Source organism: Ascidiella aspersa, chromosome 4 (genome assembly GCF_963924565.1).
Source record: "Ascidiella aspersa chromosome 4, kaAscAspe10.2, whole genome shotgun sequence".
NCBI lineage: Eukaryota > Metazoa > Chordata > Ascidiacea > Phlebobranchia > Ascidiidae > Ascidiella > Ascidiella aspersa.
This window is the reverse complement of record NC_139450.1, coordinates 24,882,967-24,899,556: the sequence shown is the minus strand read 5'-3', so window position 1 is coordinate 24,899,556 and position 16,590 is coordinate 24,882,967. Positions and strand designations below refer to the sequence as shown.

The following is a 16,590-nucleotide window of genomic DNA, read 5'->3' as shown; positions in this document are numbered from 1 at the left end:
ACTGTCTACGACCATACCAGGTTGAATGCACCCGATCTCGTCCGATCTCGGAAGTTAAGCAACGTCGGGATTGGTTAGTACTTGGATGGGTGACCGCCTAGGAATACCAATTGTCGTAGGCAAAATATGATTTATTTAAGTTTTTAATTTTTAAATAGATTAGACGTAAAATGTTGAGAAATACTGCTTACGACCATACCAGGTTGAATGCACCCGATCTCGTCCGATCTCGGAAGTTAAGCAACGTCGGGATTGGTTAGTACTTGGATGGGTGACCGCATAGGAATTCCAATTGTCATAGGCAAAATATGATTTATAAAATATATTTAAATGTTAACATTTTTGAAGATTTTAGACCAAAAAATGTTGACCAATACTGTCTACGACCAAACCAGGTTGAATGCACACGATCTCGTCCGATCTCGGAAGTTAAGCAACATCGGGATTGGTTCCTACTTGGATGGGTGACCGCCTAGGAATACCAATTGTCATAGGCAAAATATTATTTTTAAAATATATTTAAATGTTAGCATTTTAAAGATTTTAGACCAAAAAATGTTTACCAACACTGTCTACGACCATACCAGGTTCAATGCACCCGATCTCGTCCGATCTCGGAAGTTAAGCAACGTTGGGATTGGTGAGTACTTGGATGGGTGACCGCCTAGGAATACCAATTGTCGTAGGCACAATATGATTTATTTAAGTTTTACATTTTTAAATAGATTAGGCCATAAATGTTGACCAATACTGTCCAAGACCATACCAGGTTGAATGCACACGATCTCGTCCGATCTCGGAAGTTAAGCAACGTCGGGATTGGTTAGTACCTGGATGGGTGACCGCCTAGGAATACCAATTGTCGTAGGCACAATATGATTTATTTAAGTTTTTACATTTTTAAATAGATTAGACCATAAATGTTGACGATTACTGTCTACGACCATACCAGGTTGAATGCACCCGATCTCGTCCGATCTCGGAAGTTAAGCAACGTCGGGATTGGTTAGTACTTGGATGGGTGACCGCCTAGGAATACCAATTATCGTAGGCAAAATAAGATTTATTTAAGTTTTTACATTTTTAAATAGATTAGACCAAAAAATGTTGACCAATACTGGCTACGACCATACCTAGGAATACCAATTGTCGTAGGCACAATATGATTTATTTAAGTTTTTACATTTTTAAATTGATTAGACCATAAATGTTGACCAATACTGTCTACGACCATACCAGGTTGAATGCACCCGATCTCCTCCGATCTCGGAAGTTAAGCAACGTCGGGATTGGTTAGTACTTGGATGGGTGACCGCCTAGGAATACCAATTGTCGTAGGCAAAATATGATTTATTTAAGTTTTTACTTTTTTAAATAGATTAGACGTAAAATGTTGAGAAATACTGGTTACGACCATACAAGGTTGAATGCACCCGATCACGTCCGATCTCGGAGGTTAAGCAACGTTGGGATTGGTTAGTACTTGGATGGGTGACCGCCTAGGAATACCAATTGTCGTAGGCAAAATATGATTTGTTTAAGTTTTTACATTTTTAAATAGATTAGACCATAAATGTTGACCAATACTGTCTACTACCATACCAGGTTGAATGCACCCGATCTCGTCCGATCTCGGAAGTTAAGCAACGTCGGGATTGGTTAGTACTTGGATGGGTGACCGCCTAGGAATACCAATTGTCGTAGGCAAAATAAGATTTATTTGAGTTTTTACATTTTTAAATAGATTAGACCAAAAAATGTTGACCAATACTGGCTACGACCATACCTAGGAATACCAATTGTCGTAGGCACAATATGATTTATTTAAGTTTTTACATTTTTAAATTGATTAGACCATAAATGTTGACCAATACTGTCTACGACCATACCAGGTTGAATGCACCCGATCTCCTCCGATCTCGGAAGTTAAGCAACGTCGGGATTGGTTAGTACTTGGATGGGTGACCGCCTAGGAATACCAATTGTCGTAGGCAAAATACGATTTATTTAAGTTTTTATTTTTAAAATAGAATAGACATAAAATGTTGAGAAATACTGCTTACGACCATACCAGGTTGAATGCATCCGATCTCGTCCGATCTCGGAAGTTAAGCAACGTCGGGATTGGTTAGTACTTGGATGGGTGACCGCCTAGGAATACCAATTGTCGTAGGCAAAATATGATTTATTTAAGTTTTTACATTTTTAAATAGATTAGACCATAAAATGTTGACCAATACTGGCTGCGACCATACCAGGTTGAATGCACCCGATCTCGTCCGATCTCGGAAGTTAAGCAACGTCGGGATTGGTTAGTACTTGGATGGGTGACCGCCTAGCAATACCAATTGTCATAGGCAAAATATGATTTATTTAAGTTTTTACATTTTTAAATAGATTAGACCAAAAAATGTTGACCAATACTGGCTACGAACATACCAGGTTGAATGCACCCGATCTCGTCCGATCTCGGAAGTTAAGCAACGTCGGGATTGCTTAGTACTTGGATGGGTGACCGCCTAGGAATACCAATTGTCGTAGGCAAAATATGATTTGTTTAAGTTTTTACATTTTTAAATAGATTAGACCATAAATGTTGACCAATACTGTCTACTACCATACCAGGTTGAATGCACCCGATCTCGTCCGATCTCGGAAGTTAAGCAACGTCGGGATTGGTTAGTACTTGGATGGGTGACCGCCTAGGAATACCAATTGTCGTAGGCAAAATATGATTTATTTAAGTTTTCACTTTTTTAAATAGATTAGACGTAAAATGTTGAGAAATACTGCTTACGACCATACCAGGTTGAATGCACCCGATCTCGTCCGATCTCGGAAGTTAAGCCACGTCGGGATTGCTTAGTACTTGGATGGGTGACCGCCTAGGAATACCAATTGTCGTAGGCAAAATATGATTTATTTAAGTTTTTACATTTTTAGATCGATTAGACCAAAAAATGTTGAGCAATACTGGCTACGACCATACCAGGTTGAATGCACCCGATGTCGTCCGATCTCGGAAGTTAAGCAACGTCGGGATTGGTTAGTACTTGGATGGGTGACCGCCTAGGAATACCAATTGTCGTAGGCAAAATATGATTTATTTAAGTTTTTACATTTTTAAATAGATTAGACCTAAAAATGTTGACCAATACTGCATACGACCATACCAGGTTGAATGCACCCCATCTCGTCCGATCTCGGAAGTTAAGCAACGTCGGGATTGGTTAGTACTTGGATGGGTGACCGCCTAGGAATACCAATTGTCGTAGGCACAATATGATTTGTTTAAGTTTTTACATTTTTAAATAGATTAGACCATAAATGTTGACCAATACTGTCTACGACCATACCAGGTTGAATGCACCCGATCTCGTCCGATCTCGGAAGTTAAGCAACGTCGGGATTGGTTAGTACTTGGATGGGTGACCGCCTAGAAATACCAATTGTCGTAGGCAAAATATGATTTATTTAAGTTTTTACTTTTTTAAAAAGATTAGACGTAAAATGTTGAGAAATACTGCTTACGACCATACCAGGTTGAATGCACCCGATCTCGTCCGATCTCGGAAGTTAAGCAACGTCGGGATTGGTTAGTACTTGGATGGGTGACCGCATAGGAATTCCAATTGTCATAGGCAAAATATGATTTATAAAATATATTTAAATGTTAACATTTTTGAAGATTTTAGACCAAAAAATGTTGACCAATACTGTCTACGACCAAACCAGGTTGAATGCACACGATCTCGTCCGATCTCGGAAGTTAAGCAACATCGGGATTGGTTGCTACTTGGATGGGTGACCGCCTAGGAATACCAATTGTCATAGGCAAAATATTATTTTTAAAATATATTTAAATGTTAGCATTTTAAAGATTTTAGACCAAAAAATGTTTACCAACACTGTCTACGACCATACCAGGTTCAATGCACCCGATCTCGTCCGATCTCGGAAGTTAAGCAACGTTGGGATTGGTGAGTACTTGGATGGGTGACCGCCTAGGAATACCAATTGTCGTAGGCACAATATGATTTATTTAAGTTTTACATTTTTAAATAGATTAGACCATAAATGTTGACCAATACTGTCCACGACCATACCAGGTTGAATGCACACGATCTCGTCCGATCTCGGAAGTTAAGCAACGTCGGGATTGGTTAGTACTTGGATGGGTGACCGCCTAGGAATACCAATTGTCGTAGGCACAATATGATTTATTTAAGTTTTTACATTTTTAAATAGATTAGACCATAAATGTTGACGATTACTGTCTACGACCATACCAGGTTGAATGCACCCGATCTCGTCCGATCTCGGAAGTTAAGCAACGTCGGGATTGGTTAGTACTTGGATGGGTGACCGCCTAGGAATACCAATTATCGTAGGCAAAATAAGATTTATTTAAGTTTTTACATTTTTAAATAGATTAGACCAAAAAATGTTGACCAATACTGGCTACGACCATACCTAGGAATACCAATTGTCGTAGGCACAATATGATTTATTTAAGTTTTTACATTTTTAAATTGATTAGACCGTAAATGTTGACCAATACTGTCTACGACCATACCAGGTTGAATGCACCCGATCTCCTCCGATCTCGGAAGTTAAGCAACGTCGGGATTGGTTAGTACTTGGATGGGTGACCGCCTAGGAATACCAATTGTCGTAGGCAAAATACGATTTATTTAAGTTTTTATTTTTAAAATAGAATAGACATAAAATGTTGAGAAATACTGCTTACGACCATACCAGGTTGAATGCATCCGATCTCGTCCGATCTCGGAAGTTAAGCAACGTCGGGATTGGTTAGTACTTGGATGGGTGACCGCCTAGGAATACCAATTGTCGTAGGCAAAATATGATTTATTTAAGTTTTTACATTTTTAAATAGATTAGACCATAAAATGTTGACCAATACTGGCTGCGACCATACCAGGTTGAATGCACCCGATCTCGTCCGATCTCGGAAGTTAAGCAACGTCGGGATTGGTTAGTACTTGGATGGGTGACCGCCTAGCAATACCAATTGTCATAGGCAAAATATGATTTATTTAAGTTTTTACATTTTTAAATAGATTAGACCAAAAAATGTTGACCAATACTGGCTACGAACATACCAGGTTGAATGCACCCGATCTCGTCCGATCTCGGAAGTTAAGCAACGTCGGGATTGCTTAGTACTTGGATGGGTGACCGCCTAGGAATACCAATTGTCGTAGGCAAAATATGATTTGTTTAAGTTTTTACATTTTTAAATAGATTAGACCATAAATGTTGACCAATACTGTCTACTACCATACCAGGTTGAATGCACCCGATCTCGTCCGATCTCGGAAGTTAAGCAACGTCGGGATTGGTTAGTACTTGGATGGGTGACCGCCTAGGAATACCAATTGTCGTAGGCAAAATATGATTTATTTAAGTTTTTACTTTTTTAAATAGATTAGACGTAAAATGTTGAGAAATACTGCTTACGACCATACCAGGTTGAATGCACCCGATCTCGTCCGATCTCGGAAGTTAAGCAACGTCGGGATTGCTTAGTACTTGGATGGGTGACCGCCTAGGAATACCAATTGTCGTAGGCAAAATATGATTTATTTAAGTTTTTACATTTTTAGATCGATTAGACCAAAAAATGTTGAGCAATACTGGCTACGACCATACCAGGTTGAATGCACCCGATCTCGTCCGATCTCGGAAGTTAAGCAACGTCGGGATTGGTTAGTACTTGGATGGGTGACCGCCTAGGAATACCAATTGTCGTAGGCAAAATATGATTTATTTAAGTTTTTACATTTTTAAATAGATTAGACCTAAAAATGTTGACCAATACTGCATACGACCATACCAGGTTGAATGCACCCCATCTCGTCCGATCTCGGAAGTTAAGCAACGTCGGGATTGGTTAGTACTTGGATGGGTGACCGCCTAGGAATACCAATTGTCGTAGGCACAATATGATTTGTTTAAGTTTTTACATTTTTAAATAGATTAGACCATAAATGTTGACCAATACTGTCTACGACCATACCAGGTTGAATGCACCCGATCTCGTCCGATCTCGGAAGTTAAGCAACGTCGGGATTGGTTAGTACTTGGATGGGTGACCGCCTAGGAATACCAATTGTCGTAGGCAAAATATGATTTATTTAAGTTTTTACTTTTTTAAATAGATTAGACGTAAAATGTTGAGAAATACTGCTTACGACCATACCAGGTTGAATGCACCCGATCTCGTCCGATCTCGGAAGTTAAGCAACGTCGGGATTGGTTAGTACTTGGATGGGTGACCGCATAGGAATTCCAATTGTCATAGGCAAAATATGATTTATAAAATATATTTAAATGTTAACATTTTTGAAGATTTTAGACCAAAAAATGTTGACCAATACTGTCTACGACCAAACCAGGTTGAATGCACACGATCTCGTCCGATCTCGGAAGTTAAGCAACATCGGGATTGTTGGTACTTGGATGGGGGACCTCCTAGGAATTCCAATTGTAATCGGCAAAATATTATTTTTAAAATATATTTAAATGTTAGCATTTTAAAGATTTTAGACCAAAATATGTTTACCAACACTGTCTACGACCATACCAGGTTCAATGCACCCGATCTCGTCCGATCTCGGAAGTTAAGCAACGTCGGGATTGGTTAGTACTTGGATGGGTGACCGCCTAGGAATACCAATTGTCGTAGGCACAATATGATTTATTTAAGTTTTTACATTTTTAAATAGATTAGACCAAAAAATGTTGACCAATACTGGCTACGAACATACCAGGTTGAATGCACCCGATCTCGTCCGATCTCGGAAGTTAAGCAACGTCGGGATTGCTTAGTACTTGGATGGGTGACCGCCTAGGAATACCAATTGTCGTAGGCACAATATGATTTGTTTAAGTTTTTACATTTTTAAATAGATTAGACCATAAATGTTGACCAATACTGTCTACGACCATACCAGGTTGAATGCACCCGATCTCGTCCGATCTCGGAAGTTAAGCAACGTCGGGATTGGTTAGTACTTGGATGGGTGACCGCCTAGGAATACCAATTGTCGTAGGAAAATATGATTTATTCAAGTTTTTACATTTTTAAATAGATTAGACCAAAAAATGTTGACCAATACTAGCTACGAACATACCAGATTGAATGCACCCGATCTCGTCCGATCTCGGAAGTTAAGCAACGTCGGGATTTGTTAGTACTTGGATGGGTGACCGCCTAGCAATACCAATTGTCATAGGCAAAATATGATTTTTAAAATATATTTAAATGTTAACATTTTCAAAGATTTTAGACCAAAAAATGTTGACCAATACTGTCTACGACCATACCAGGTTGAATGCACCCGATCTCGTCCGATCTCGGAAGTTAAGCAACGTCGGGATTGGTTAGTACTTGGATGGGTGACCGCCTAGGAATACCAATTGTCGTAGGCATAATATCATTTATTTAAGTTTTTACATTTTTAAATAGATTAGAACATAAATGTTGACCAATACTGGCTACGACCATACCAGGTTGAATGCACCCGATCTCGTCCGATCTCGGAAGTTAAGCAACGTCGGGATTGGTTAGTACTTGGATGGGTGACCGCCTAGCAATACCAATTGTCGTAGGCAAAATATGATTTATTTAAGTTTTTACATTTTTAAATAGATTAGACCAAAAAATGTTGACCAATACTGGCTACGACCATACCAGGTTGAATGCACCCGATCTCGTCCGATCTCGGAAGTTAAGCAACGTCGGGATTGGTTAGTACTTGGATGGGTGACCGCCTAGCAATACCAATTGTCATAGGCAAAATATGATTTTTAAAATATATTTAAATGTTAACATTTTTAAAGATTTTAGACCATAAAATGTTGACCAATACTGTCTACGACCATACCAGGTTGAATGCACCCGATCTCGTCCGATCTCGGAAGTTAAGCAACGTCGGGATTGGTTAGTACTTGGATGGGTGACCACCTAGGAATACCAATTGTCGTAGGCATAATATCATTTATTTAAGTTTTTACATTTTTAAACAGATTAGACCATAAATGTTGTCGAATACTGTCTACAACCATACCAGGTTGAATGCACCCGATCTCGTCCGATCTTGGAAGTTAAGCAACGTCGGGATTGGTTAGTACTTGGATGGGTGACCGCCTAGGAATACCAATTGTCGTAGGCAAATTATGATTTATTTAAGTTTTTACTTTTTTAAATAGATTAGACGTAAAATTTTGAGAAATACTGCTTATGACCATACCAGGTTGAATGCACCCGATCTCGTCCGATCACGGAAGTTAAGCAACGTCGGGATTGGTTAGTACTTGGATGGGTGACCGCCTAGCAATACCAATTGTCATAGGCAAAATATGATTTTTAAAATATATTTAAATGTTAACATTTTTAAAGATTTTAGACCAAAAAATGTTGACCAATACTGTCTACGACCATACCAAGTTGAATGCACCCGATCTCGTCCGATCTCGGAAGTTAAGCAACGTCGGGATTGGTTAGTCATTGGATGGGTGACCGCCTAGGAATACCAATTGTCGTAGGCATAATATCATTTAGTTAAGTTTTTACATTTTTAAAAAGATTAGACCATAAATGTTGACGAATACTGTCTACGACCATACCAGGTTGAATACACCCGATCTCGTCCGATCTCGGAAGTTAAGCAACGTCGGGATTGGTTAGTACTTGGATGGGTGACCGCCTAGGAATACCAATTGTCGTAGGCAAAATATGATTTATTTAAGTTTTTACATTTTTAAATAGATTAGACCAAAAAATGTTGACCAATACTGGCTACGAACATACCAGATTGAATGCACCCGATCTCGTCCGATCTCGGAAGTTAAGCAACGTCGGGATTGGTTAGTACTTGGATGGGTGACCGCCTAGCAATACCAATTGTCGTAGGCAAAATATGATTTATTTAAGTTTTTACTTTTTTAAATAGATTAGACGTAAAATGTTGAGAAATACTGCTTACGACCATACCAGGTTGAATGCACCCGATCTCGTCCGATCTCGGAAGTTAAGCAACGTCGGGATTGGTTAGTACTTTGATGGGTGACCGCCTAGGAATACCAATTGTCGTAGGCAAAATATGATTTATTTAAGTTTTTACATTTTTAAATAGATTAGACGTAAAATGTTGAGAAATACTGGCTACGACCATACCAGGTTGAATGCACCCGATCTCGTCCGATCTCGGAAGTTAAGCAACGTCGGGATTGGTTAGTACTTGGATGGGTGACCGCCTAGCAATACCAATTGTCATAGGCAAAATATGATTTTTAAAATATATTTAAATGTTAACATTTTTAAAGATTTTAGACCATAAAATGTTGACCAATACTGTCTACGACCATACCAGGTTGAATGCACCCGATCTCGTCCGATCTCGGAAGTTAAGCAACGTCGGGATTGGTTAGTACTTGGATGGGTGACCGCCTAGGAATACCAATTGTCGTAGGCATAATATCATTTATTTAAGTTTTTACATTTTTAAACAGATTAGACCATAAATGTTGTCGAATACTGTCTACAACCATACCAGGTTGAATGCACCCGATCTCGTCCGATCTCGGAAGTTAAGCAACGTCGGGATTGGTTAGTACTTGGATGGGTGACCGCCTAGGAATACCAATTGTCGTAGGCAAATTATGATTTATTTAAGTTTTTACTTTTTTAAATAGATTAGACGTAAAATTTTGAGAAATACTGCTTATGACCATACCAGGTTGAATGCACCCGATCTCGTCCGATCACGGAAGTTTAGCAACGTCGGGATTGGTTAGTACTTGGATGGGTGACCGCCTAGCAATACCAATTGTCATAGGCAAAATATGATTTTTAAAATATATTTAAATGTTAACATTTTTTAAGATTTTAGACCAAAAAATGTTGACCAATACTGACTACGACCATACCAGGTTGAATGCACCCGATCTCGTCCGATCTCGGAAGTTAAGCAACGTCGGGATTGGTTAGTCATTGGATGGGTGACCGCCTAGGAATACCAATTGTCGTAGGCTTAATATCATTTATTTAAGTTTTTACATTTTTAAAAAGATTAGACCATAAATGTTGACGAATACTGTCTACGACCATACCAGGTTGAATGCACCCGATCTCGTCCGATCTCGGAAGTTAAGCAACGTCGGGATTGGTTAGTACTTGGATGGGTGACCGCCTAGGAATACCAATTGTCGTAGGCAAAATATGATTTATTTAAGTTTTTACATTTTTAAATAGATTAGACCAAAAAATGTTGACCAATACTGGCTACGAACATACCAGATTGAATGCACCCGATCTCGTCCGATCTCGGAAGTTAAGCAACGTCGGGATTGGTTAGTACTTGGATGGGTGACCGCCTAGGAATACCAATTCTCATAGCAAAATATGATTTTTAAAATATATTTAAATGTCAACATTTTTAAAGATTTTAGACCAAAAAATGTTGACCAATACTGTCTACGACCATACCAGGTTGAATGCACCCGATCTCGTCCGATCTCGGAAGTTAAGCAACGTCGGGATTGGTTAGTACTTGGATGGGTGACCGCCTAGGAATACCAATTGTCGTAGGCATAATATCATTTATTTAAGTTTTTACATTTTTAAATAGATTAGACCATAAATGTTGACGAATACTGTCTACGACCATACCAGGTTGAATGCACCCGATCTCGTCCGATCTCGGAAGTTAAGCAACGTCGGGATTGGTTAGTACTTGGATGGGTGACCGCCTAGGAATACCAATTGTCGTAGGCAAAATATGATTTATTTAAGTTTTTACATTTTTAAATAGATTAGACCAAAAAATGTTGACCAATACTGGCTACGAACATACCAGATTGAATGCACCCGATCTCGGAAGTTAAGCAACGTCGGGATTGGTTAGTACTTGGATGGGTGACCGCCTAGGAATACCAATTGTCGTAGGCAAAATATGATTTATTTAAGTTTTTACATTTTTAAATAGATTAGACCAAAAAATGTTGACCAATACTGTCTACGACCATACCAGGTTGAATGCACCCGATCTCCTCCGATCTCGGAAGTTAAGCAACGTCGGGATTGGTTAGTACTTGGATGGGTGACCGCCTAGGAATACCAATTGTCGTAGGCAAAATACGATTTATTTAAGTTTTTATTTTTAAAATAGAATAGACATAAAATGTTGAGAAATACTGCTTACGACCATACCAGGTTGAATGCATCCGATCTCGTCCGATCTCGGAAGTTAAGCAACGTCGGGATTGGTTAGTACTTGGATGGGTGACCGCCTAGGAATACCAATTGTCGTAGGCAAAATATGATTTATTTAAGTTTTTACATTTTTAAATAGATTAGACCATAAAATGTTGACCAATACTGGCTGCGACCATACCAGGTTGAATGCACCCGATCTCGTCCGATCTCGGAAGTTAAGCAACGTCGGGATTGGTTAGTACTTGGATGGGTGACCGCCTAGCAATACCAATTGTCATAGGCAAAATATGATTTATTTAAGTTTTTACATTTTTAAATAGATTAGACCAAAAAATGTTGACCAATACTGGCTACGAACATACCAGGTTGAATGCACCCGATCTCGTCCGATCTCGGAAGTTAAGCAACGTCGGGATTGCTTAGTACTTGGATGGGTGACCGCCTAGGAATACCAATTGTCGTAGGCAAAATATGATTTTTTTAAGTTTTTACATTTTTAAATAGATTAGACCATAAATGTTGACCAATACTGTCTACTACCATACCAGGTTGAATGCACCCGATCTCGTCCGATCTCGGAAGTTAAGCAACGTCGGGATTGGTTAGTACTTGGATGGGTGACCGCCTAGGAATACCAATTGTCGTAGGCAAAATATGATTTATTTAAGTTTTTACTTTTTTAAATAGATTAGACGTAAAATGTTGAGAAATACTGCTTACGACCATACCAGGTTGAATGCACCCGATCTCGTCCGATCTCGGAAGTTAAGCAACGTCGGGATTGCTTAGTACTTGGATGGGTGACCGCCTAGGAATACCAATTGTCGTAGGCAAAATATGATTTATTTAAGTTTTTACATTTTTAGATCGATTAGACCAAAAAATGTTGAGCAATACTGGCTACGACCATACCAGGTTGAATGCACCCGATCTCGTCCGATCTCGGAAGTTAAGCAACGTCGGGATTGGTTAGTACTTGGATGGGTGACCGCCTAGGAATACCAATTGTCGTAGGCAAAATATGATTTATTTAAGTTTTTACATTTTTAAATAGATTAGACCTAAAAATGTTGACCAATACTGCATACGACCATACCAGGTTGAATGCACCCCATCTCGTCCGATCTCGGAAGTTAAGCAACGTCGGGATTGGTTAGTACTTGGATGGGTGACCGCCTAGGAATACCAATTGTCGGAGGCACAATATGATTTGTTTAAGTTTTTACATTTTTAAATAGATTAGACCATAAATGTTGACCAATACTGTCTACGACCATACCAGGTTGAATGCACCCGATCTCGTCCGATCTCGGAAGTTAAGCAACGTCGGGATTGGTTAGTACTTGGATGGGTGACCGCCTAGGAATACCAATTGTCGTAGGCAAAATATGATTTATTTAAGTTTTTACTTTTTTAAATAGATTAGACGTAAAATGTTGAGAAATACTGCTTACGACCATACCAGGTTGAATGCACCCGATCTCGTCCGATCTCGGAAGTTAAGCAACGTCGGGATTGGTTAGTACTTGGATGGGTGACCGCATAGGAATTCCAATTGTCATAGGCAAAATATGATTTATAAAATATATTTAAATGTTAACATTTTTGAAGATTTTAGACCAAAAAATGTTGACCAATACTGTCTACGACCAAACCAGGTTGAATGCACACGATCTCGTCCGATCTCGGAAGTTAAGCAACATCGGGATTGGTTGCTACTTGGATGGGTGACCGCCTAGGAATACCAATTGTCATAGGCAAAATATGATTTTTAAAATATATTTAAATGTTAACATTTTTAAAGATTTTAGACCATAAAATGTTGACCAATACTGTCTACGACCATACCAGGTTGAATGCACCCGATCTCGTCCGATCTCGGAAGTTAAGCAACGTCGGGATTGGTTAGTACTTGGATGGGTGACCACCTAGGAATACCAATTGTCGTAGGCATAATATCATTTATTTAAGTTTTTACATTTTTAAACAGATTAGACCATAAATGTTGTCGAATACTGTCTACAACCATACCAGGTTGAATGCACCCGATCTCGTCCGATCTTGGAAGTTAAGCAACGTCGGGATTGGTTAGTACTTGGATGGGTGACCGCCTAGCAATACCAATTGTCATAGGCAAAATATGATTTTTAAAATATATTTAAATGTTAACATTTTTAAAGATTTTAGACCAAAAAATGTTGACCAATACTGTCTACGACCATACCAAGTTGAATGCACCCGATCTCGTCCGATCTCGGAAGTTAAGCAACGTCGGGATTGGTTAGTCAGTGGATGGGTGACCGCCTAGGAATACCAATTGTCGTAGGCATAATATCATTTATTTAAGTTTTTACATTTTTAAAAAGATTAGACCATAAATGTTGACGAATACTGTCTACGACCATACCAGGTTGAATGCACCCGATCTCGTCCGATCTCGGAAGTTAAGCAACGTCGGGATTGGTTAGTACTTGGATGGGTGACCGCCTAGGAATACCAATTGTCGTAGGCAAAATATGATTTATTTAAGTTTTTACATTTTTAAATAGATTAGACCAAAAAATGTTGACCAATACTGGCTACGAACATACCAGATTGAATGCACCCGATCTCGTCCGATCTCGGAAGTTAAGCAACGTCGGGATTGGTTAGTACTTGGATGGGTGACCGCCTAGCAATACCAATTGTCGTAGGCAAAATATGATTTATTTAAGTTTTTACTTTTTTAAATAGATTAGACGTAAAATGTTGAGAAATACTGCTTACGACCATACCAGGTTGAATGCACCCGATCTCGTCCGATCTCGGAAGTTAAGCAACGTCGGGATTGGTTAGTACTTTGATGGGTGACCGCCTAGGAATACCAATTGTCGTAGGCAAAATATGATTTATTTAAGTTTTTACATTTTTAAATAGATTAGACGTAAAATGTTGAGAAATACTGGCTACGACCATACCAGGTTGAATGCACCCGATCTCGTCCGATCTCGGAAGTTAAGCAACGTCGGGATTGGTTAGTACTTGGATGGGTGACCGCCTAGCAATACCAATTGTCATAGGCAAAATATGATTTTTAAAATATATTTAAATGTTAACATTTTTAAAGATTTTAGACCATAAAATGTTGACCAATACTGTCTACGACCATACCAGGTTGAATGCACCCGATCTCGTCCGATCTCGGAAGTTAAGCAACGTCGGGATTGGTTAGTACTTGGATGGGTGACCGCCTAGGAATACCAATTGTCGTAGGCATAATATCATTTATTTAAGTTTTTACATTTTTAAACAGATTAGACCATAAATGTTGTCGAATACTGTCTACAACCATACCAGGTTGAATGCACCCGATCTCGTCCGATCTCGGAAGTTAAGCAACGTCGGGATTGGTTAGTACTTGGATGGGTGACCGCCTAGGAATACCAATTGTCGTAGGCAAATTATGATTTATTTAAGTTTTTACTTTTTTAAATAGATTAGACGTAAAATTTTGAGAAATACTGCTTATGACCATATCAGGTTGAATGCACCCGATCTCGTCCGATCACGGAAGTTAAGCAACGTCGGGATTGGTTAGTACTTGGATGGGTGACCGCCTAGCAATACCAATTGTCATAGGCAAAATATGATTTTTAAAATATATTTAAATGTTAACATTTTTTAAGATTTTAGACCAAAAAATGTTGACCAATACTGTCTACGACCATACCAGGTTGAATGCACCCGATCTCGTCCGATCTCGGAAGTTAAGCAACGTCGGGATTGGTTAGTCATTGGATGGGTGACCGCCTAGGAATACCAATTGTCGTAGGCTTAATATCATTTATTTAAGTTTTTACATTTTTAAATAGATTAGACCATAAATGTTGACGAATACTGTCTACGACCATACCAGGTTGAATGCACCCGATCTCGTCCGATCTCGGAAGTTAAGCAACGTCGGGATTGGTTAGTACTTGGATGGGTGACCGCCTAGGAATACCAATTGTCGTAGGCAAAATATGATTTTTAAAATATATTTAAATGTTAACATTTTTAAAGATTTTAGACCATAAAATGTTGACCAATACTGTCTACGACCATACCAGGTTGAATGCACCCGATCTCGTCCGATCTCGGAAGTTAAGCAACGTCGGGATTGGTTAGTACTTGGATGGGTGACCACCTAGGAATACCAATTGTCGTAGGCATAATATCATTTATTTAAGTTTTTACATTTTTAAACAGATTAGACCATAAATGTTGTCGAATACTGTCTACAACCATACCAGGTTGAATGCACCCGATCTCGTCCGATCTTGGAAGTTAAGCAACGTCGGGATTGGTTAGTACTTGGATGGGTGACCGCCTAGCAATACCAATTGTCATAGGCAAAATATGATTTTTAAAATATATTTAAATGTTAACATTTTTAAAGATTTTAGACCAAAAAATGTTGACCAATACTGTCTACGACCATACCAAGTTGAATGCACCCGATCTCGTCCGATCTCGGAAGTTAAGCAACGTCGGGATTGGTTAGTCAGTGGATGGGTGACCGCCTAGGAATACCAATTGTCGTAGGCATAATATCATTTATTTAAGTTTTTACATTTTTAAAAAGATTAGACCATAAATGTTGACGAATACTGTCTACGACCATACCAGGTTGAATGCACCCGATCTCGTCCGATCTCGGAAGTTAAGCAACGTCGGGATTGGTTAGTACTTGGATGGGTGACCGCCTAGGAATACCAATTGTCGTAGGCAAAATATGATTTATTTAAGTTTTTACATTTTTAAATAGATTAGACCAAAAAATGTTGACCAATACTGGCTACGAACATACCAGATTGAATGCACCCGATCTCGTCCGATCTCGGAAGTTAAGCAACGTCGGGATTGGTTAGTACTTGGATGGGTGACCGCCTAGCAATACCAATTGTCGTAGGCAAAATATGATTTATTTAAGTTTTTACTTTTTTAAATAGATTAGACGTAAAATGTTGAGAAATACTGCTTACGACCATACCAGGTTGAATGCACCCGATCTCGTCCGATCTCGGAAGTTAAGCAACGTCGGGATTGGTTAGTACTTTGATGGGTGACCGCCTAGGAATACCAATTGTCGTAGGCAAAATATGATTTATTTAAGTTTTTACATTTTTAAATAGATTAGACGTAAAATGTTGAGAAATACTGGCTACGACCATACCAGGTTGAATGCACCCGATCTCGTCCGATCTCGGAAGTTAAGCAACGTCGGGATTGGTTAGTACTTGGATGGGTGACCGCCTAGCAATACCAATTGTCATAGGCAAAATATGATTTTTAAAATATATTTAAATGTTAACATTTTTAAAGAT

General features: G+C 39.0%; 47 non-coding genes and 40 pseudogenes across 47 annotated transcripts; all 87 read left to right on the top strand.

Moving 5' to 3' along the window:
• Positions 1 to 3: 3 nt before the first annotated feature.
• LOC146156650 (5S ribosomal RNA) lies at positions 4 to 122 on the top strand. The gene has a single exon (XR_014495389.1). It is a non-coding gene; the product is annotated as a 5S ribosomal RNA (ribosomal RNA).
• A 63-nt stretch (positions 123 to 185) lies between these two features.
• Positions 186 to 304, top strand: LOC146156649 (5S ribosomal RNA). Its single transcript, XR_014497922.1, has one exon. It is a non-coding gene; the product is annotated as a 5S ribosomal RNA (ribosomal RNA).
• Positions 305 to 378: 74 nt separating this feature from the next.
• On the top strand, positions 379 to 497 carry LOC146156648 (5S ribosomal RNA; annotated as a pseudogene).
• A 73-nt stretch (positions 498 to 570) lies between these two features.
• On the top strand, positions 571 to 689 carry LOC146156647 (5S ribosomal RNA). The gene has a single exon (XR_014498480.1). It is a non-coding gene; the product is annotated as a 5S ribosomal RNA (ribosomal RNA).
• Positions 690 to 752: 63 nt separating this feature from the next.
• LOC146156646 (5S ribosomal RNA) lies at positions 753 to 871 on the top strand (annotated as a pseudogene).
• Positions 872 to 935: 64 nt separating this feature from the next.
• Positions 936 to 1,054, top strand: LOC146156645 (5S ribosomal RNA). Its single transcript, XR_014496127.1, has one exon. It is a non-coding gene; the product is annotated as a 5S ribosomal RNA (ribosomal RNA).
• A 168-nt stretch (positions 1,055 to 1,222) lies between these two features.
• LOC146156644 (5S ribosomal RNA) lies at positions 1,223 to 1,341 on the top strand. Its single transcript, XR_014496100.1, has one exon. It is a non-coding gene; the product is annotated as a 5S ribosomal RNA (ribosomal RNA).
• A 64-nt stretch (positions 1,342 to 1,405) lies between these two features.
• LOC146156643 (5S ribosomal RNA) lies at positions 1,406 to 1,524 on the top strand (annotated as a pseudogene).
• A 64-nt stretch (positions 1,525 to 1,588) lies between these two features.
• On the top strand, positions 1,589 to 1,707 carry LOC146156642 (5S ribosomal RNA). Its single transcript, XR_014497760.1, has one exon. It is a non-coding gene; the product is annotated as a 5S ribosomal RNA (ribosomal RNA).
• A 168-nt stretch (positions 1,708 to 1,875) lies between these two features.
• On the top strand, positions 1,876 to 1,994 carry LOC146156641 (5S ribosomal RNA). The gene has a single exon (XR_014496099.1). It is a non-coding gene; the product is annotated as a 5S ribosomal RNA (ribosomal RNA).
• A 63-nt stretch (positions 1,995 to 2,057) lies between these two features.
• LOC146156640 (5S ribosomal RNA) lies at positions 2,058 to 2,176 on the top strand. The gene has a single exon (XR_014496746.1). It is a non-coding gene; the product is annotated as a 5S ribosomal RNA (ribosomal RNA).
• A 65-nt stretch (positions 2,177 to 2,241) lies between these two features.
• LOC146156639 (5S ribosomal RNA) lies at positions 2,242 to 2,360 on the top strand (annotated as a pseudogene).
• Positions 2,361 to 2,425: 65 nt separating this feature from the next.
• Positions 2,426 to 2,544, top strand: LOC146156638 (5S ribosomal RNA; annotated as a pseudogene).
• Positions 2,545 to 2,608: 64 nt separating this feature from the next.
• LOC146156637 (5S ribosomal RNA) lies at positions 2,609 to 2,727 on the top strand. Its single transcript, XR_014497759.1, has one exon. It is a non-coding gene; the product is annotated as a 5S ribosomal RNA (ribosomal RNA).
• A 64-nt stretch (positions 2,728 to 2,791) lies between these two features.
• Positions 2,792 to 2,910, top strand: LOC146156636 (5S ribosomal RNA; annotated as a pseudogene).
• Positions 2,911 to 2,975: 65 nt separating this feature from the next.
• On the top strand, positions 2,976 to 3,094 carry LOC146156635 (5S ribosomal RNA; annotated as a pseudogene).
• Positions 3,095 to 3,159: 65 nt separating this feature from the next.
• LOC146156634 (5S ribosomal RNA) lies at positions 3,160 to 3,278 on the top strand (annotated as a pseudogene).
• Positions 3,279 to 3,342: 64 nt separating this feature from the next.
• Positions 3,343 to 3,461, top strand: LOC146156633 (5S ribosomal RNA). Its single transcript, XR_014496849.1, has one exon. It is a non-coding gene; the product is annotated as a 5S ribosomal RNA (ribosomal RNA).
• Positions 3,462 to 3,525: 64 nt separating this feature from the next.
• On the top strand, positions 3,526 to 3,644 carry LOC146156632 (5S ribosomal RNA). Its single transcript, XR_014497921.1, has one exon. It is a non-coding gene; the product is annotated as a 5S ribosomal RNA (ribosomal RNA).
• Positions 3,645 to 3,718: 74 nt separating this feature from the next.
• Positions 3,719 to 3,837, top strand: LOC146156631 (5S ribosomal RNA; annotated as a pseudogene).
• A 73-nt stretch (positions 3,838 to 3,910) lies between these two features.
• On the top strand, positions 3,911 to 4,029 carry LOC146156630 (5S ribosomal RNA). Its single transcript, XR_014498479.1, has one exon. It is a non-coding gene; the product is annotated as a 5S ribosomal RNA (ribosomal RNA).
• Positions 4,030 to 4,092: 63 nt separating this feature from the next.
• On the top strand, positions 4,093 to 4,211 carry LOC146156629 (5S ribosomal RNA; annotated as a pseudogene).
• Positions 4,212 to 4,275: 64 nt separating this feature from the next.
• LOC146156628 (5S ribosomal RNA) lies at positions 4,276 to 4,394 on the top strand. Its single transcript, XR_014496126.1, has one exon. It is a non-coding gene; the product is annotated as a 5S ribosomal RNA (ribosomal RNA).
• A 168-nt stretch (positions 4,395 to 4,562) lies between these two features.
• LOC146156627 (5S ribosomal RNA) lies at positions 4,563 to 4,681 on the top strand. The gene has a single exon (XR_014496098.1). It is a non-coding gene; the product is annotated as a 5S ribosomal RNA (ribosomal RNA).
• Positions 4,682 to 4,744: 63 nt separating this feature from the next.
• Positions 4,745 to 4,863, top strand: LOC146156626 (5S ribosomal RNA). The gene has a single exon (XR_014496745.1). It is a non-coding gene; the product is annotated as a 5S ribosomal RNA (ribosomal RNA).
• Positions 4,864 to 4,928: 65 nt separating this feature from the next.
• On the top strand, positions 4,929 to 5,047 carry LOC146156625 (5S ribosomal RNA; annotated as a pseudogene).
• A 65-nt stretch (positions 5,048 to 5,112) lies between these two features.
• Positions 5,113 to 5,231, top strand: LOC146156624 (5S ribosomal RNA; annotated as a pseudogene).
• A 64-nt stretch (positions 5,232 to 5,295) lies between these two features.
• Positions 5,296 to 5,414, top strand: LOC146156623 (5S ribosomal RNA). The gene has a single exon (XR_014497758.1). It is a non-coding gene; the product is annotated as a 5S ribosomal RNA (ribosomal RNA).
• Positions 5,415 to 5,478: 64 nt separating this feature from the next.
• On the top strand, positions 5,479 to 5,597 carry LOC146156622 (5S ribosomal RNA). The gene has a single exon (XR_014496887.1). It is a non-coding gene; the product is annotated as a 5S ribosomal RNA (ribosomal RNA).
• Positions 5,598 to 5,662: 65 nt separating this feature from the next.
• Positions 5,663 to 5,781, top strand: LOC146156621 (5S ribosomal RNA). Its single transcript, XR_014496340.1, has one exon. It is a non-coding gene; the product is annotated as a 5S ribosomal RNA (ribosomal RNA).
• A 65-nt stretch (positions 5,782 to 5,846) lies between these two features.
• On the top strand, positions 5,847 to 5,965 carry LOC146156620 (5S ribosomal RNA; annotated as a pseudogene).
• A 64-nt stretch (positions 5,966 to 6,029) lies between these two features.
• On the top strand, positions 6,030 to 6,148 carry LOC146156619 (5S ribosomal RNA). The gene has a single exon (XR_014495388.1). It is a non-coding gene; the product is annotated as a 5S ribosomal RNA (ribosomal RNA).
• A 64-nt stretch (positions 6,149 to 6,212) lies between these two features.
• LOC146156618 (5S ribosomal RNA) lies at positions 6,213 to 6,331 on the top strand. The gene has a single exon (XR_014497920.1). It is a non-coding gene; the product is annotated as a 5S ribosomal RNA (ribosomal RNA).
• A 265-nt stretch (positions 6,332 to 6,596) lies between these two features.
• On the top strand, positions 6,597 to 6,715 carry LOC146156617 (5S ribosomal RNA). Its single transcript, XR_014497788.1, has one exon. It is a non-coding gene; the product is annotated as a 5S ribosomal RNA (ribosomal RNA).
• A 65-nt stretch (positions 6,716 to 6,780) lies between these two features.
• LOC146156616 (5S ribosomal RNA) lies at positions 6,781 to 6,899 on the top strand (annotated as a pseudogene).
• A 64-nt stretch (positions 6,900 to 6,963) lies between these two features.
• Positions 6,964 to 7,082, top strand: LOC146156615 (5S ribosomal RNA). Its single transcript, XR_014496549.1, has one exon. It is a non-coding gene; the product is annotated as a 5S ribosomal RNA (ribosomal RNA).
• Positions 7,083 to 7,146: 64 nt separating this feature from the next.
• LOC146156614 (5S ribosomal RNA) lies at positions 7,147 to 7,265 on the top strand (annotated as a pseudogene).
• Positions 7,266 to 7,339: 74 nt separating this feature from the next.
• Positions 7,340 to 7,458, top strand: LOC146156613 (5S ribosomal RNA). Its single transcript, XR_014495387.1, has one exon. It is a non-coding gene; the product is annotated as a 5S ribosomal RNA (ribosomal RNA).
• Positions 7,459 to 7,522: 64 nt separating this feature from the next.
• On the top strand, positions 7,523 to 7,641 carry LOC146156612 (5S ribosomal RNA; annotated as a pseudogene).
• A 65-nt stretch (positions 7,642 to 7,706) lies between these two features.
• Positions 7,707 to 7,825, top strand: LOC146156611 (5S ribosomal RNA; annotated as a pseudogene).
• A 74-nt stretch (positions 7,826 to 7,899) lies between these two features.
• LOC146156610 (5S ribosomal RNA) lies at positions 7,900 to 8,018 on the top strand. Its single transcript, XR_014495803.1, has one exon. It is a non-coding gene; the product is annotated as a 5S ribosomal RNA (ribosomal RNA).
• Positions 8,019 to 8,082: 64 nt separating this feature from the next.
• On the top strand, positions 8,083 to 8,201 carry LOC146156609 (5S ribosomal RNA; annotated as a pseudogene).
• Positions 8,202 to 8,265: 64 nt separating this feature from the next.
• LOC146156608 (5S ribosomal RNA) lies at positions 8,266 to 8,384 on the top strand (annotated as a pseudogene).
• A 74-nt stretch (positions 8,385 to 8,458) lies between these two features.
• Positions 8,459 to 8,577, top strand: LOC146156607 (5S ribosomal RNA; annotated as a pseudogene).
• A 64-nt stretch (positions 8,578 to 8,641) lies between these two features.
• LOC146156606 (5S ribosomal RNA) lies at positions 8,642 to 8,760 on the top strand. The gene has a single exon (XR_014495470.1). It is a non-coding gene; the product is annotated as a 5S ribosomal RNA (ribosomal RNA).
• Positions 8,761 to 8,825: 65 nt separating this feature from the next.
• On the top strand, positions 8,826 to 8,944 carry LOC146156605 (5S ribosomal RNA; annotated as a pseudogene).
• Positions 8,945 to 9,008: 64 nt separating this feature from the next.
• Positions 9,009 to 9,127, top strand: LOC146156604 (5S ribosomal RNA). The gene has a single exon (XR_014495564.1). It is a non-coding gene; the product is annotated as a 5S ribosomal RNA (ribosomal RNA).
• A 64-nt stretch (positions 9,128 to 9,191) lies between these two features.
• On the top strand, positions 9,192 to 9,310 carry LOC146156603 (5S ribosomal RNA; annotated as a pseudogene).
• A 74-nt stretch (positions 9,311 to 9,384) lies between these two features.
• On the top strand, positions 9,385 to 9,503 carry LOC146156602 (5S ribosomal RNA). The gene has a single exon (XR_014495386.1). It is a non-coding gene; the product is annotated as a 5S ribosomal RNA (ribosomal RNA).
• Positions 9,504 to 9,567: 64 nt separating this feature from the next.
• On the top strand, positions 9,568 to 9,686 carry LOC146156601 (5S ribosomal RNA). Its single transcript, XR_014497325.1, has one exon. It is a non-coding gene; the product is annotated as a 5S ribosomal RNA (ribosomal RNA).
• A 64-nt stretch (positions 9,687 to 9,750) lies between these two features.
• On the top strand, positions 9,751 to 9,869 carry LOC146156600 (5S ribosomal RNA; annotated as a pseudogene).
• Positions 9,870 to 9,943: 74 nt separating this feature from the next.
• Positions 9,944 to 10,062, top strand: LOC146156599 (5S ribosomal RNA; annotated as a pseudogene).
• Positions 10,063 to 10,126: 64 nt separating this feature from the next.
• Positions 10,127 to 10,245, top strand: LOC146156598 (5S ribosomal RNA). Its single transcript, XR_014495385.1, has one exon. It is a non-coding gene; the product is annotated as a 5S ribosomal RNA (ribosomal RNA).
• A 65-nt stretch (positions 10,246 to 10,310) lies between these two features.
• Positions 10,311 to 10,429, top strand: LOC146156597 (5S ribosomal RNA; annotated as a pseudogene).
• Positions 10,430 to 10,502: 73 nt separating this feature from the next.
• On the top strand, positions 10,503 to 10,621 carry LOC146156596 (5S ribosomal RNA). The gene has a single exon (XR_014495384.1). It is a non-coding gene; the product is annotated as a 5S ribosomal RNA (ribosomal RNA).
• Positions 10,622 to 10,685: 64 nt separating this feature from the next.
• Positions 10,686 to 10,804, top strand: LOC146156595 (5S ribosomal RNA). The gene has a single exon (XR_014495383.1). It is a non-coding gene; the product is annotated as a 5S ribosomal RNA (ribosomal RNA).
• A 65-nt stretch (positions 10,805 to 10,869) lies between these two features.
• Positions 10,870 to 10,978, top strand: LOC146156594 (5S ribosomal RNA; annotated as a pseudogene).
• Positions 10,979 to 11,043: 65 nt separating this feature from the next.
• On the top strand, positions 11,044 to 11,162 carry LOC146156593 (5S ribosomal RNA). The gene has a single exon (XR_014496097.1). It is a non-coding gene; the product is annotated as a 5S ribosomal RNA (ribosomal RNA).
• A 63-nt stretch (positions 11,163 to 11,225) lies between these two features.
• Positions 11,226 to 11,344, top strand: LOC146156592 (5S ribosomal RNA). The gene has a single exon (XR_014496744.1). It is a non-coding gene; the product is annotated as a 5S ribosomal RNA (ribosomal RNA).
• Positions 11,345 to 11,409: 65 nt separating this feature from the next.
• Positions 11,410 to 11,528, top strand: LOC146156591 (5S ribosomal RNA; annotated as a pseudogene).
• A 65-nt stretch (positions 11,529 to 11,593) lies between these two features.
• LOC146156590 (5S ribosomal RNA) lies at positions 11,594 to 11,712 on the top strand (annotated as a pseudogene).
• A 64-nt stretch (positions 11,713 to 11,776) lies between these two features.
• Positions 11,777 to 11,895, top strand: LOC146156589 (5S ribosomal RNA). The gene has a single exon (XR_014497757.1). It is a non-coding gene; the product is annotated as a 5S ribosomal RNA (ribosomal RNA).
• Positions 11,896 to 11,959: 64 nt separating this feature from the next.
• LOC146156588 (5S ribosomal RNA) lies at positions 11,960 to 12,078 on the top strand. The gene has a single exon (XR_014496886.1). It is a non-coding gene; the product is annotated as a 5S ribosomal RNA (ribosomal RNA).
• Positions 12,079 to 12,143: 65 nt separating this feature from the next.
• Positions 12,144 to 12,262, top strand: LOC146156587 (5S ribosomal RNA). Its single transcript, XR_014496339.1, has one exon. It is a non-coding gene; the product is annotated as a 5S ribosomal RNA (ribosomal RNA).
• Positions 12,263 to 12,327: 65 nt separating this feature from the next.
• LOC146156586 (5S ribosomal RNA) lies at positions 12,328 to 12,446 on the top strand (annotated as a pseudogene).
• Positions 12,447 to 12,510: 64 nt separating this feature from the next.
• Positions 12,511 to 12,629, top strand: LOC146156585 (5S ribosomal RNA). Its single transcript, XR_014495381.1, has one exon. It is a non-coding gene; the product is annotated as a 5S ribosomal RNA (ribosomal RNA).
• Positions 12,630 to 12,693: 64 nt separating this feature from the next.
• LOC146156584 (5S ribosomal RNA) lies at positions 12,694 to 12,812 on the top strand. The gene has a single exon (XR_014497919.1). It is a non-coding gene; the product is annotated as a 5S ribosomal RNA (ribosomal RNA).
• Positions 12,813 to 12,886: 74 nt separating this feature from the next.
• Positions 12,887 to 13,005, top strand: LOC146156583 (5S ribosomal RNA; annotated as a pseudogene).
• A 74-nt stretch (positions 13,006 to 13,079) lies between these two features.
• LOC146156582 (5S ribosomal RNA) lies at positions 13,080 to 13,198 on the top strand. The gene has a single exon (XR_014495792.1). It is a non-coding gene; the product is annotated as a 5S ribosomal RNA (ribosomal RNA).
• A 64-nt stretch (positions 13,199 to 13,262) lies between these two features.
• On the top strand, positions 13,263 to 13,381 carry LOC146156581 (5S ribosomal RNA; annotated as a pseudogene).
• A 74-nt stretch (positions 13,382 to 13,455) lies between these two features.
• Positions 13,456 to 13,574, top strand: LOC146156580 (5S ribosomal RNA; annotated as a pseudogene).
• A 64-nt stretch (positions 13,575 to 13,638) lies between these two features.
• On the top strand, positions 13,639 to 13,757 carry LOC146156579 (5S ribosomal RNA). Its single transcript, XR_014495380.1, has one exon. It is a non-coding gene; the product is annotated as a 5S ribosomal RNA (ribosomal RNA).
• A 65-nt stretch (positions 13,758 to 13,822) lies between these two features.
• Positions 13,823 to 13,941, top strand: LOC146156578 (5S ribosomal RNA; annotated as a pseudogene).
• Positions 13,942 to 14,005: 64 nt separating this feature from the next.
• LOC146156577 (5S ribosomal RNA) lies at positions 14,006 to 14,124 on the top strand. The gene has a single exon (XR_014495563.1). It is a non-coding gene; the product is annotated as a 5S ribosomal RNA (ribosomal RNA).
• A 64-nt stretch (positions 14,125 to 14,188) lies between these two features.
• Positions 14,189 to 14,307, top strand: LOC146156576 (5S ribosomal RNA; annotated as a pseudogene).
• Positions 14,308 to 14,381: 74 nt separating this feature from the next.
• On the top strand, positions 14,382 to 14,500 carry LOC146156575 (5S ribosomal RNA). Its single transcript, XR_014495379.1, has one exon. It is a non-coding gene; the product is annotated as a 5S ribosomal RNA (ribosomal RNA).
• Positions 14,501 to 14,564: 64 nt separating this feature from the next.
• On the top strand, positions 14,565 to 14,683 carry LOC146156574 (5S ribosomal RNA). The gene has a single exon (XR_014497324.1). It is a non-coding gene; the product is annotated as a 5S ribosomal RNA (ribosomal RNA).
• A 64-nt stretch (positions 14,684 to 14,747) lies between these two features.
• On the top strand, positions 14,748 to 14,866 carry LOC146156573 (5S ribosomal RNA; annotated as a pseudogene).
• Positions 14,867 to 14,940: 74 nt separating this feature from the next.
• Positions 14,941 to 15,059, top strand: LOC146156572 (5S ribosomal RNA; annotated as a pseudogene).
• Positions 15,060 to 15,123: 64 nt separating this feature from the next.
• LOC146156571 (5S ribosomal RNA) lies at positions 15,124 to 15,242 on the top strand. Its single transcript, XR_014495378.1, has one exon. It is a non-coding gene; the product is annotated as a 5S ribosomal RNA (ribosomal RNA).
• A 74-nt stretch (positions 15,243 to 15,316) lies between these two features.
• LOC146156570 (5S ribosomal RNA) lies at positions 15,317 to 15,435 on the top strand. The gene has a single exon (XR_014495781.1). It is a non-coding gene; the product is annotated as a 5S ribosomal RNA (ribosomal RNA).
• A 64-nt stretch (positions 15,436 to 15,499) lies between these two features.
• On the top strand, positions 15,500 to 15,618 carry LOC146156569 (5S ribosomal RNA; annotated as a pseudogene).
• Positions 15,619 to 15,692: 74 nt separating this feature from the next.
• Positions 15,693 to 15,811, top strand: LOC146156568 (5S ribosomal RNA; annotated as a pseudogene).
• A 64-nt stretch (positions 15,812 to 15,875) lies between these two features.
• LOC146156567 (5S ribosomal RNA) lies at positions 15,876 to 15,994 on the top strand. Its single transcript, XR_014495377.1, has one exon. It is a non-coding gene; the product is annotated as a 5S ribosomal RNA (ribosomal RNA).
• Positions 15,995 to 16,059: 65 nt separating this feature from the next.
• LOC146156566 (5S ribosomal RNA) lies at positions 16,060 to 16,178 on the top strand (annotated as a pseudogene).
• A 64-nt stretch (positions 16,179 to 16,242) lies between these two features.
• LOC146156565 (5S ribosomal RNA) lies at positions 16,243 to 16,361 on the top strand. Its single transcript, XR_014495562.1, has one exon. It is a non-coding gene; the product is annotated as a 5S ribosomal RNA (ribosomal RNA).
• A 64-nt stretch (positions 16,362 to 16,425) lies between these two features.
• Positions 16,426 to 16,544, top strand: LOC146156564 (5S ribosomal RNA; annotated as a pseudogene).
• The last annotated feature ends 46 nt before the right edge of the window (positions 16,545 to 16,590 follow it).